Source organism: Coturnix japonica, chromosome 4 (assembly GCF_054131305.1).
Source record: "Coturnix japonica strain WE chromosome 4, WE-NBRP24, whole genome shotgun sequence".
In the NCBI taxonomy this organism is placed as follows: domain Eukaryota; kingdom Metazoa; phylum Chordata; class Aves; order Galliformes; family Phasianidae; genus Coturnix; species Coturnix japonica.
In genome coordinates this window covers 50,528,665-50,542,172 of record NC_140666.1, presented here as the reverse complement: position 1 = coordinate 50,542,172, position 13,508 = coordinate 50,528,665, and the positions used below count along the sequence as shown (strand labels likewise).

The 13,508-nt window shown below is 38.3% G+C and overlaps 1 protein-coding gene across 11 annotated transcripts in view; it reads right to left on the bottom strand.

Annotated features, from left to right (window-relative positions):
• Window positions 1–13,508, bottom strand: part of LOC107313496 (uncharacterized) — a 190,344-nt gene that overhangs the window by 107,223 nt on the left and 69,613 nt on the right. The gene's annotated exons all lie outside the window — the stretch shown is intronic.

Sequence of the window (13,508 nt, the reverse complement as noted above, 5' to 3'; positions counted from 1 at the left end):
TATAGAAAGTAGTTAGCAACCCAAGACATGTCAGGCTGCAAACCTGTTCTTTACCCCTGCTAAACACACACTAACCACAGAAAAAACCCTCAAGCCGTCTTCCATAAAGAACCCAGACCAGGCTGTGTGCATGTTTTTTTGCCAGTGATGCTTTCCATGTGTAGCTGTCATTGAAGATATCAGGAGAGAAGAAGGAGGTTTCCATGGAAACATATGACCATAGTATCTGGAAGTAAGAGAGACTTTTTTTCTGCCTGTGAATTTTCTAATGGACTTTATTGCAAAGAAGAGGACCCTTTCCAATTGGTGTTAAGGGATTTTATATGTTCACCCTTTCTGGTGGGCTCTGGGACACAGAAATACCTACTTTGCATATCTTTATGCTCATGGTCTAAGTATGATCTGAATCTAATAGGAAGGTTCAGCACAGGAAATGTAACACATATGCATGTGTCCAGGCACAGGTTGTATGCAGCTCCCTAGGTCAAGTGCACCTGGGCTTAGTTGCTGATGAAGCACTGCATTTAGAGCTCACTGCAGCCTGTCACATTGACTGAGTTTAATTCTTCTGGCTTTCCTGGGTGGGCTCACAAGTGATTTCTGTCAAATTTTCATGTCTCATGGAAGCTGTAGATAAAAACTGGAAGATAGGCAACTTTTACTTAAACTATCTCACAAGTTATGAGATGGAAATGCCTTGGTCTGGTGCTCAGAGCATCTGTTCTTTGCAAGTGTGTCATATTCATGTACTAGATTTTACATCTAGCCATTGTTCATTTGCCAACTGCTAACCAGCCTGAAAAACTTGAAATGCTTGCTTTTCAGATGTATTTTGATTGTGTTATTATTAAGCAAACTAAGCAGTTCACGATGCACAAAAGAATAGTATTTAGCTGGTTTTTGTCTCTACTTTAATTGAGGACAGATTCTCATCTTACTGTAACACCAATATAAAAACCACTATCATTGGCTTTCCTACTGATTAACCCAGTTCCACTGTGTCATAAGCTGAAGGAGAGTGCATTTTTACCAATCTAAATTGTGAAATGCTAAGTAAACCCTCTCTCTGTTTTTATTTGTAAGTTGCATTTCCTAATAGCAATTCCACAACCTAGACAGAATATCTCTAAGTGCATATTATATTTCCAAGGTTATTAAAGTCACTCAGCCTTGGTTTTTTTATATCACAACCCAAGGCAAGTTATCATGGAAAAGCCTGCCTTCCTTACACATCTCATTGCTGCGATGTATACTCCAGTAAAATGCTGAAGCAGCCCCCTCAGGCATCTGGCAGTGTCATTAACAACTGGTTGTTGGAAGCTTTTCAGTGACTTAAGGACAGGTGCAGCCCAGGCACATCTCAGACTGTCAAGTCTGACAGAAAGAAAGGTTGTCACTATTCATTATTATAGGTTTTGGAGGAGGATGAATGCTGAATTATGGGGTCTGCATCTTGATCAGTCCTACTAGACAAGAACCAAAAGTCCATTTGTGACTCACAGAGAGGTAGTCTGGATGCTTATCAGTACAGAAAAGAAAGAGGAAACTTTTTCTTCCCAATAATTCTGGAACAAATTGTTCTGCAGTTCATCCTCATTACACATTTTCAAGGACAGAATCATAGTTTCTTAAGGACTCATCTGCTCCTGCTGCTTACATCGCTACTTGAAGTCAATTTACAAAATTGCAGTTGGTTGCAGTGGAAATAATTATGATGTCAAAAATACAGTATCGTGACTTCAGTTACAGGCATAAGTAGCTGAAGCAGATGAGCCCTATAGCCTTTTAATGCAAACGGAGTAGAAAATATCAAGCAGGAAATGAAGAAAGGGAGGTAGGGAAACAGAAATGTTTCAAAATAAATGGATTTTCAAAATTCAGCATATAGCTATTATTTACCCTTTCGTGCCTGACACTTTGCCTTCCAAAATATAAATATGCTTTTGCAATAAAAAAGTGCCTTATACCATTCATTTCCAACCAATACTAACGCAACAAGGAGGCAATGAAAATAATAATTACCATAGAATCGTTAAGAGATCACAACTGCTATAACATCCTCAGGTCTTTATTATTTCCCTCAATTTCTACAGGAAAATGAATCCATCTAAGACTGACATGTCTCACTTTGACCTCAGTGAGCACCATCTCTGTGCCAGAAGCAGCTACTCAGCTGAGAAAGGTAAACCCACCCCTGTCCTGCTTGTCATTTCTCTAGGAGACAGCACTCTGCTGATACTGTATTCCCGCCGATAACTCACATAAACTAAATCTCTGAGAATTTTACAGTACATAGAATGTTTAACTAGCCTTCACATGTTATTAAGCCTGGCTCTGACAGTCTAATAAGCATTAGAGATAGCATATTTTAGCAATGAGCTATCCCAGTATTTATATAAGAAGCTATTGATTCAATGTGCAGTATGGTAATGGCACTGAAATGTAAATTTTTACACAGTACTGACTATTTAACATTGTATATCGACTGTATTATCCAAAATACATTTCAGTTATTTTTTTCCTGAAGTATCTATAACAGATTGTAATTACTTCACAGAACTTTCTGTTACTTACAACTACTTCAAGTTTCTCTAGCTAAATATTGGAAAACCAATCAATTATTCAATTCAAAATCCTTACTGACCATCTCATTGTTCCCCTATTATCAAGTAAACTATTAATTTAACATAACAATGAAATTTGTGCATTCCATGAGGGATCAGTGGCCTTCTCATCAATGCTTGCCTGCTGTTCCTGTCTACTACCTGATACCTTAAGAGAGTAGGAAACAGAGAAGTAGCATATGCCCCTTTGGATCCCTTTCTTGTGTGTACATGTCTTGTGCTTGTGTGTGTAATCACAAATGGGGGGGGTGGGGGGAAGGAGCAAAAATGTGCTTTACCTGGAGTTTCTGATTTTGTTTAGCTGAGGACATCACTGAAAATTTACTCAGTATTTTTAGGATGTTAATTTCTGTACTTCATCTAGGCACTGTGAAACCAGGGCTTCTTATTAAAAGTAATGCCAAAGTAGGAATCGGTGAAATTCTTGAGACATGATATAAATTAGAGGTATAAAATAGAAATAACTCTGGGACTACAGCGGGGAGGGGGGGGGAGGGGGGGGAAGAAAAAAAAAAAAAAAGCAAAAAAAAAAGCAATTTTTTAAAAAAAATCCTGTTCTTACTGCCAAATTCTAGTTCAAAGTCTAATGCCTTTTTCAATGGCATATTCATCTACAATAATGATAATTAAGGCTCAGTCAAACTAAATATGTATTTTATCTGTGCACAAAATGCAATTATTAGTTGGTTCTCATACAGTTGATATCATTACTGGTCTCTTGATAAATAAGATGGCATTTACTTTCTTCCCTATACAATCAGTGTTTCTCAACAGTGCTTTTTTTAGTTGTATTTGGCATCTAAAAAAGAAATTGCTAATGCACAGATATTTCACTCATTGAGGAGGATTATTTTTAATGAGCAAATCCTCCCATAACTCCAACATTAGCATTTCCTCGTGCTCAGTATAATGGACTCCTTGAATAAAATAAATAGGAAGCAATTCCAAGCACTAATTTTAGTCCGCAACTGCTGTGAAAAAAAGTGCAGAGGACTAGAGAAAACAGCCTCATTTTTCATTTCATTGTCAGCAAATTACACTATCATTGGGTGTATATAGCATCCCATACACAACATTTTATTGGTGGTATGGCAGGCTGGACAAAGTTTGAAACCATCCTTGGCAGAACACACTCTCCCTTGTTTTGTGGGTGAGGAAACTGAAGAAGACAGAGGTTAATTACCTCCAGACACAGAATGTGTTGCCACTTCAGTAGCAGCAAGGATAGAGGCATAAAAATGCTGTGAGCAGAAAATACCTACATCAAAACTGACACCAAGAAGTCCTTGGTGAAAGTCAGATGCTTGCCTGGGTTATGAAATCTGGTCCCTTCACTAGTTTTCTTTCTCTGGACACACTTGAATAACTTAAGACCAACATCCTTCTCATAGAGAGGGGCCCAGAACTGAACACAGTACTTGAGGTGCAGCCTCACCAATCCTGAGAATAGGGTAACAGTCAATTCCCTAGTTCTGCCTGCCACACTATTTCTGATACAAGACAAGACCTATTGGCTTTCTTAGCTACCTGGACACACTGCTGGTTCTTGTTCAGCCTGCTGTAAATAAACACCTCAGGTACTTTTCTGCTAGACAACTTTTCCTGCCACTCTGCCCTAAGCCTGTAGCATTGCATAGGGTCATTGTGATCTGTGCACAGGACCCAGCACTTACACTTACGAAGCTCTAGATTTCAGCTACCAAGGATTTGGGAAGGAGCATTCAGTCCAAGTTTCAGAAGAGAGAACACAACTTTTTTAAGTCAAAGTATTTCTCCAGAAATGTTTATTTTTTCTTCCTCTCTTCCCTTCCCATGCCTTCCCGTGTGATACAATTCAACATGCCTTTAATTTTTGCAGCTTGGAACACAGAAAAAGTAAACATCAGTTTTCTGCTTCCTTTGCGTGCTTTTTCTAAGCAAAGAAGAGAGAAGATTCTTTCTCCCACTCAAATTACACTTTTTCCCTTAAAAAGAACAACAAAAAAATAAGAAACAGATAGAAACAAGAAAAGTAATATTTTTTTCAATACACCAAAAATGATCTATTCATTTTAGTTTCTTTCACAATCTTTTCTTATTCTAACCTTGTGTTGCCCTTCCACACTGAGAAGCCATAAATAGTCTCATGCTGAAATGTCAAAAGAACACACAACTTGATCAGTTCATCTCCAGCTATTAACAATGCAAGATTAATTATTTTAAAACCCGTAGATGAAATGAATTCAATAACATTTACTGTGCCATTCAAGCATTTACTCTTTCTTCACCAACCATTTATTGCTACCTGAATTACAATTGCTCTCTGGCTAATAAATGAAGAGGCTGAAATTTTCAGGCTATTCCTGTTAATGAATTAACTTTTCAGGTACTTATTAAAGTGACAAATGAATAGGTTGGAAGATAGTAAATCTACTTGAAATATTGAAGAAGGCAAAGATTGGATTCCAGCTATTCCCTTAATCTACATTTACCTTTACAGAGGGTAAGCAGAGTCGATCAGTCAAGACAGAAGCCTGAGTAAGAGGAGATGTTCAGAATATTTTCAGATTGCACTGACAAGGCAGGAGATGACAAATGTAGGTTCATGCTAAGTGGATTTTTGGAGAGACAAGGGATGTCTTGGTGCTTTAAGTTCATACAGTGCCCTTCTGGAGGGTTCAAAAAACCCACTAATTAAAAACCAACACTGCAACTACAGTCAATTGGCTTCAAGTCTTTGGACAAGCTCTGAATGGTAAGACCATATAGTTAGACTGTTTTTCTTCCAGGACCTCATTATTTATTTTTATTATTGCTAATTGTACTGTAAAGGTACATGTTTGTGCCCTTCTCCATGAGTTAGAAAGGAGACTGCACTTTTGCTACACAAGCAAGAGATTTATTGATTAACCCTAATACACGTTTTGCATATCATCTTCTCTATCCCTGTGTTCACAGAGGAATATACCTGACTAAAGATAATTATTCCAAGTTGAGATGAAGGGAAAAGAGTGTCGATTAAAAGACAGAAGAAATCATTGATACTTGTCTAACATACAAAAGGTAGGTGGAAGGCAGTAGGTGATATTTATTCCATTGTTACCAAATCTTTTCTTAAAAGAAAAATAATTGTCTTTCCTGGTGGTAACATTCTTAAAAGAAACATAGAAAGATGGAAAGGTAGGAAAGAAAGGGAAGGAAGGAGAGGAAGGACGAACAGTGGGTACATTGTCAGCCATTCTCTCCCTGATTATTAGCTATAATTACATGCCAAGCAAAAAGATGATATGTATTTAAGTAATTACTTCATGGTAAGTAAAGTTTTAAGAGTTACTTCCTCAAGTGGAACTTCTTTAAATAATGTATCACACAAGGTCCCATAAGATCTTTAAAACTGCCAGATTTTAAACAGTCTCAGATTTTTTGAAACTACTGTGGAGGGATGGGAAGTTGATAATTTGTTTTCTCTTCTGAAGTCTTTGGCTTTACCCTGTTTATAAGTTAATGCCCTGGACTATTGCATCCAGATATGTGTGCTGACAGATCATTTCTACATGCATCTGCTGTATTGACAACAATAACTTGTCCCCAGATTATGAGATTCAACAGATTATGAGATTAACAGATTATGAGTTTCAAGAGTTAGTCACTTGAAAAGGTTGAAGAAAGAAAAATGTTCCCTAGAGCATATGTGCTGCTACGGATACTGTCTGCATGTTCACCTAACCTTGGGACTTGCATATTGCAATAGGACCTTGGGAACTATTACCCATGTAGACCAAGTGCACATGTGTTTTTAAGTCTAGATTTTTAAGTCTGCTTCAGTGTGACCAAGAAAGGGAACAGAAGATTGATTCTGGACTAGATCATCACCTGGCAAATGGACCTGACTCTTACCTCCACTAATATTAACTGAAAGCTTGCTTCCTTCCTGAAGAATAATCAAGCTGCATTCTCCTAATTCATCTTAACTACTGTGAGTCTAAGGAAACACTTGAGGCCTGTCTCTGATCTAATTTACCCTATTTTTACACTGAAAAACCTTCCCAGGATTTAGTAAGCTATGTGACAGCAGGAACCAATCTTTGATCTTGCAGCTTTCCCTGGGGGAGCTGAAGTTTCTATAAAAGCAGTCACAAAATCAAGCTGTCAAACTTGCAATGCCATGAAAGCTGACAGCATGCTCCAGATAATAAACCAAGCTCATTATTTGGTTTAAACATGTAAGTGTTCTTTCAGCAGCGATCAGCCCATTCTCAAACCTTAAGAAGGATCTCAAGATAGGAATTAAGTGAGAAAAAAATGAAGTTACTCCAAAAAGAGTTTGCTTACTATCTACAAAAGAAATCTGTCTAGCACTATCATCAAACACTTATCTGTGTGAATACATGCATAAGCTCTTACTTCATAAATATTTGCTCTTGCAAACGGTTTGCTGTAAATATGATTGAGTTTGCAGCTTCCCAGAAAGCATTATTTTCTTTTTAAATAAAGGCAGTCACATGATTCCACTGCATCAGACTGTACCCACAATTAACTTTCAGCAAATCCTGTCCTGCCCATGGGTGCCAGAAGGAGAATTTTGATCCTTATTATCAACTGTCTCCAACCTAGAGCTGTACTCTTAAATTTAAATCCTTCCCCTTCTTGACTATCTGCTGCTCTTCACACCATGGAAACACCCCCATTGAAATGCTAAAGAATGAACAATTCAGGAGATATAGGATCAGTGTACTTATCTCAGTAGAAAATAACAGTCATGGATAGAGCAGCAGGTCTTATTTCCTAACCCTTCATTACGCTTGAAGTCCCCTGGTTTCCACCTGCATCTAAGTACACTCACCTCAACAAGCTCATTGGCTTATGCCAACTCGTGTTTTCATGTCACAGCAAAGACCCACTTCAAAGACACTTCACTTTGAAGGCCATTATACAAAAAAAAAAAAAAAAAAAAAAAAAAAAAAAAAAGAAAACCGAATCTATCATCAAATAACTAGAGTCCCTTTCTATAAAAAACATTTCTCTTTCTTGCTATAAATTATTTAAGAGAATTCCTGCTGGTTCTGTTCTCTCTCCATGTCTTTTTCTCTTGCTTTGAGAGTGTTTAATTCAGCTCACTATCTGATTGACAAAGACACAGCAAATACAGCTTATCTTCCTTAAAATATGGGAATAGAGTCCTTGCAGCATTGCACCACAGCAGGTCCTCCATTCTTAGAAGCTGTCTTAACAACCCATGCAGAAATTTTTTGAATTTACATTATTTTGATACACCAAAGAAGAACAACTAAGAAAAGGAACCTGAAAGACTTCAAAAAGGTAACTATGGTTGAAACAAAGTATGTGGTGGAGAGAACACAGAACTCAAATCATCCCACATAAAAAGCCCTGCTTTCCACTGTTGCTACTTATGCTCAGTCTCCAAAATTGTTGATTAAAACTTGTAGGAGCAACTTAGTATTAAGAAACATAAGTCACATCAGACAGTATTGGATGTTTTCTGGAGCAAGAATATTCTTGCTTATTTCTAAGCATTATTCTCAGTAGTGTTGATTGAAAAACAGGACATTTCTGACAAAGATTTTTTCATAAAGATGAAAACTATTTATTAAGAATTTGACTAAGAATGTTCAGATCACAATTAAAATTTCACAGGTTTGACTATAGTGCTACTGACTGGAAGATGCTGGCAGATACTACTCTGGTATAAGCAGCATTTATTGATGATGAACTTCATCAAGGCAATGACAGTGTAAAACTTGCTTTTTTCTTTTTTTTCTTCTTTGCTTAAATACTGAATGAATTTGAACAATTCTGTAATTCAATACCATTACCACAGAGAAATTCAGAAATCTGAAGTTAGAATTGCTGTTTGTGAAGCAAACATGCACAGTACAAGGGATGCCTCCCAGAAGGCAAAGGGCCTTAAAATTGTAGATCTAATATTGATGTAGAGGAGATAAAAATTTTCAGATCCAAAATTTAGTATTATATATTGTCACACTCCAATAAATTGCAATCCTTGTACACAGGTTTTTTGCTTAAGTAGTTTCCATTCGGGGTTGTATTTCGAACTTGTTCACAGCAAGAATAATTAATTAGAAAAATACAGATAACTTTCCTATAAAAAATAATGGTATTCTAATTCCTAAATCTCAGTGCTATTCAATGGGAGCTAGGTACTTAGACACCTGAATGGGAGCTCTATATGTTCAAATATAGCCACTTGGCTACTTTACTAATAATCTACAAAGATTCCAAATGTTTCCTACAAGATAAGATTTGAAATAAATTTTCAAAGTACAGAATATATTAAATCTGCAACTCCACTGTGCTTGGATAAGCTCCCATGAAGCACTGCAAGACAGCAATGCCCAGAACCAGATCTTTCTGGCTTTTTGAGTGTTGCAGAGCTCCAGAAAGGGAAGTGAAAGGTAATACTATAACTTCTAAAATCATGCCTGCCTATGAAATACACATATTTACTAGATACAGCACTCCAAGATACCATACCACAAGGTGAAGGTACTTTAAAGGGACCTCCACAGCCAGCAAAGGCAGTTTAACAAAGCCCAGAGATGAATCCATGGGACAGAAAATATTTGAGTTCCCATGGTTACTCCCTGGCTCGCATCAGTCCAGAAAAGTGGATTTCATGTCAGACTGGGATGGAAATTTAATCCAGTGCATTGGCTTTTGGCTATCAGTCAGATGTGTAATCAGCTGTGAATAATGTTGGTCTCTACCCAATGAAGGCATTTTAAGAGAACCAGTCAAAAAAAAACCAAAAACAAACAAACAAAAAAAAAACAGCTACTTGCTGAACATGTGAGAAGCTCAATAGTATGAGAAGTCAGCAGCTCTCTGCTCTGTCATTCCCTGGACTTAATTCATATTCTAGACCTTGTGTTATGAAAAGAGGCAAACCATTCACCTCTGTAAGTGAAAGAAATGCATTCACATGAAAGGAGTATGTGTGTCTAGGAAGTGGGAATTAATTTTCCCAAGGGATGCTATCAAGGCCAATGCAATGAATGAAAACACAGCAGGGAGGAGGGAGGTGCACTTTGTCTGGGCGCTTGCCAGGGAGATAAAACAATGCAAGTGTTAGAATTTCTTTTGCTCTTTGCAAATCAGCAGAGAGGCTTTGACAACACCAAGTTTGGTAGGGGCTAGCATTGCTTCTCTTATAGGGACTGACCACTCTGGCAGATGTATGTACACCCCAATGCATTTATACACTCCTAGAATTCCTCCCTGCTGCATCCCATTCATACTCTTATGTAGTTATTAACACTGGAGTTTCTTGATCTTGGAGCCCAACATTCAAAATAAGATATTCAAGCTACCTTAATTTCGAGAGACCTGAACACAAGGCTGCTCTTATGCACTTCCTGATAGAAGTGGCACACCACTTTCCTTACTTTATTCCCACTTCCTGCCTTCACTGAATTTCTCTAGTGACAAGAGGATGTCCCAGTTAAATGGCACTTACCCCTCTGAAATTGAGGCTATTCTACACACCACTTAGAAAGGGTTAGTAAGTAATTAATAGATCTTTTAATAGAAGGTTAATCAATTATTTAGCATCTATAGCTCACTTGGCTAAGTATGACTATGGCCTATAGCCATTCCTAGCACCATCTGCCACTGTGCTAAAAACCAGAGTTAACAATATATCTCACATCTGCCCATCACACACTGTAAAATGGCAATTAATAATGCATTAGCATTAGCTTTTCATAAAGTACTGGCAAAGAGAAGATTGCATGCCACCCATTTGTGCTTTTGCTTCTTTAAAAGCTGTATTTTGCTTTTCAGACAAAACCCATTCCACTGTCATGTCCAATGAACCTGCCCTGGTGCCATATAACTCTAAGCCTTTGATTCCTGTATTCATTCATTCACATCTTAGCTTTACACAAACCCTCCAAGAGCACAATCTAGAAGGAAGGAGCCCTTTCCTGCCCAGAGACGGCGCTAGTTATTACCATAGCACCTTCAGAAACTGCTTTTCTTCTATCTAATTACTTTCTTAGCAAGTGCTGCTGTGACCAGAAATGCTCTGAAATTTCTCCTACTGCTCAGTCATTAGGTCTGGCAGTCCTTTAACACATGGCAGTGAGCACTCTCCCATATGGACATGGTCTGTGGCCCAGCTAGTGAAGTCAACCTGAACAACTCTGCTTTGTCAGAAGACAAGGAGGGACAAAGGAAGGGAGAGAAAGGAATCCCAAAGTCTCCAGGATGCCTGCCTCTCCCATCAAACTCCCACCACGCTGAGCAAGTCTTTTAGGCAAGTTCTTTTACATAACAGCATGATCATCAGTGTACCTGAAGTGCTGAGATGCCTTACAGCAAATTAGGATGAACCTAACCAGCTTAATTGATATGTGCATGTTGTGGCACAACCCCAGTTATTATCAAGATAAATTTAAGATTATCTAAAATTGGATTATCTAATTAATTCACGTTATCAGACCTTGGAGGCATGTTGCATTACATTACCAAGAGCATCATATGCCAGATGGATTTTCAGAAAGCCGTGCACAGAACAAGCAGACAGTGGCCTTGTTAAGCACTTTGTAATAGCCTGCTATAACTCTGTTCATCAGTGCAACATTTCCCAGCTGGATAAGGGGTTTGTCCTGGCCAACAGGGGAGTAACAACATGAAGTTGGTGGACCAGGCTTCTGCCAACCTTCCATTTTGCCCTTCTGCTTGGCCCTCTGAGGAGGGCTTACTGCATCTCACAAAATATGTCAGGATTTCAACTAACAGCAATTATTTGGGGCTGACATTTTGGGCTCTGCTCATCCTTGGCTGTTACCACTGCTGGCTTACTTGGGCAGTCAAGGGACATTAATCAATGTTTCCAGTGGCTTTAGTCACCTGAAAACATAATGTTGGCATAATTTCACCATCTGTCAGACAATATTAGTCAGAACATAAAGAACTCTTTATTTTCTTTAAGCCATGGAAACAGCCTTCAAACCCTGCAGACTTTCCCATTATATACCACTGCAGTAGTTAACTCCACTCTATGTTCTATACCAACTGCCACCAAAGAAAAAAAGAAAAAGCAGACCAACAACTAAACCCACACCCTCACTGAAACACAATTAGCACAAAGAAGGCTTTATGGCTTCATGAAAACTCACTGTAAATTAGATGATATTAATTGCCAGTAATTGTTTCACCCATAGGGAAAACCACTGATGCAATGACACGTTTATTTTAAGAAGGATCATTAATGGAACTGGGAGATGTAGACTGCAGAAATGATTGTCTTGCATAGCATTTGAGAATTTGCCTTACCTCTTTGTAAATACAACCTTGATAAAAGCACTTACAGAAAATAGAACTAATATATAGCAATGCTTACATTCTGATGTAAAATATTAGAATAGCATGCATTGATTATGTGTTACCTACAGGTTATAGATGACAATATAGCACTAATGGGTTTTGCTTATGGATTTGAGTTCCACTAAAATACATTTTTGTCCTTGACTATGAATGAATTCTCTGAAGTGTTCTCTGGGCAGCACAACCACAAGTGTCTGAGCTCAGATTGCACTGATGTCCCTGAATGTTCATGGCCAGTTGGACCTAGAGACTCCATCCATGTGCACAGGGGCTCCATTAAGCCTGGTCCCGGTGTGTGTATTTTGAAGGTTGATTACTTCTAAATCATTGCTTTTGGATAGGTTCCCATTAATAATCTGACTATAATAATTTACAGTTTCTTAGAGGACTAGTCTAAGAGAGACACAAATGACAGTCTAAATAGCTGACAGATGAAAGATAGTGAAACTTAAATGTTTCATATGAAGTCTAAACCATATTAGGAGAGCATAATCAGAAAAGTATCTCAATCTTTTTCCTCATCATTTTTGCAATGAACCAAGTCACTGTTATCACATAAGAAAGCAGTCCTTCTAAGAAGCTTAACAGTTTTAAACCCCTGTTAATGAAGTTGGCTTGCTGTTCAGCACATAGTCATTATCTCATAGAGAGACAGGATGCAGCTGTATGCTGGGAAATCCTCATAAGGCTGCTGGTAGTACTGATGCTCTCAAGTGACATGACAGCTTGGCTGTGGGAAAGAACAGAGCTAAAAGCACTGACAGGCTGTCCCCACCTATTTCTGACTTGCCACTGAGGATGAGTAATGAACAATGAATGAGGCAATCAGCATTCTGTTTTACTAAGTCTGCCTCTGCTTCCTTCTCTGTTGGCACATTTAACATCTAAGGGAATCCCTCCCTGTCTTAAGAAGTCCTTAAGTGCCTCACTGTTAGCAGCAGGAAAGAACTACCTGTACCATCTTGTCTTTAGCAGTATCTACTCAGCCCTGATCTTTAGGCTGTCCCAGTCCAGCTGCTTTAGACTTCAGATGGTGGCTGTAGATGCTCTTCTCTGTGTCAGAAATGAGCTCTCCTGCTTGGTCTGATCCTTCACACCATAATTAAAATATATCTAATTCCACTCTTTCTACATAATGACTAGAACACCTGTAATAACAGCTGATAAAGATTCCTATTTCATGTTTCCCTGCTTAAATACCTTGTGGTCATTAAAGTGGAAAGAGCACCTGATAGACTCCCTGCCTTTTCTTATCAATTTAAGGGCATAAAGATAGATTAAAATAATTCCACAGCACAGAGATTTCAGTTCCATTTTGAGCAGGTCACACTCAAGATTTATTCCCCTATATACTAGAGAACACTGATTTAATTAGGCAGAAGGTACTGATCTTGCTGGGCTGGTACCATAATACAGAAGTAATATTGCTGTGCATTTTTCATAATTTTCAGGCTCTCTGCCTCCTTGTACGTGACCATCCACTATATGCAATAAGGTGGGGGTAACTTGTTAGCTGTCTCCAGCTCCTTTGAAGCA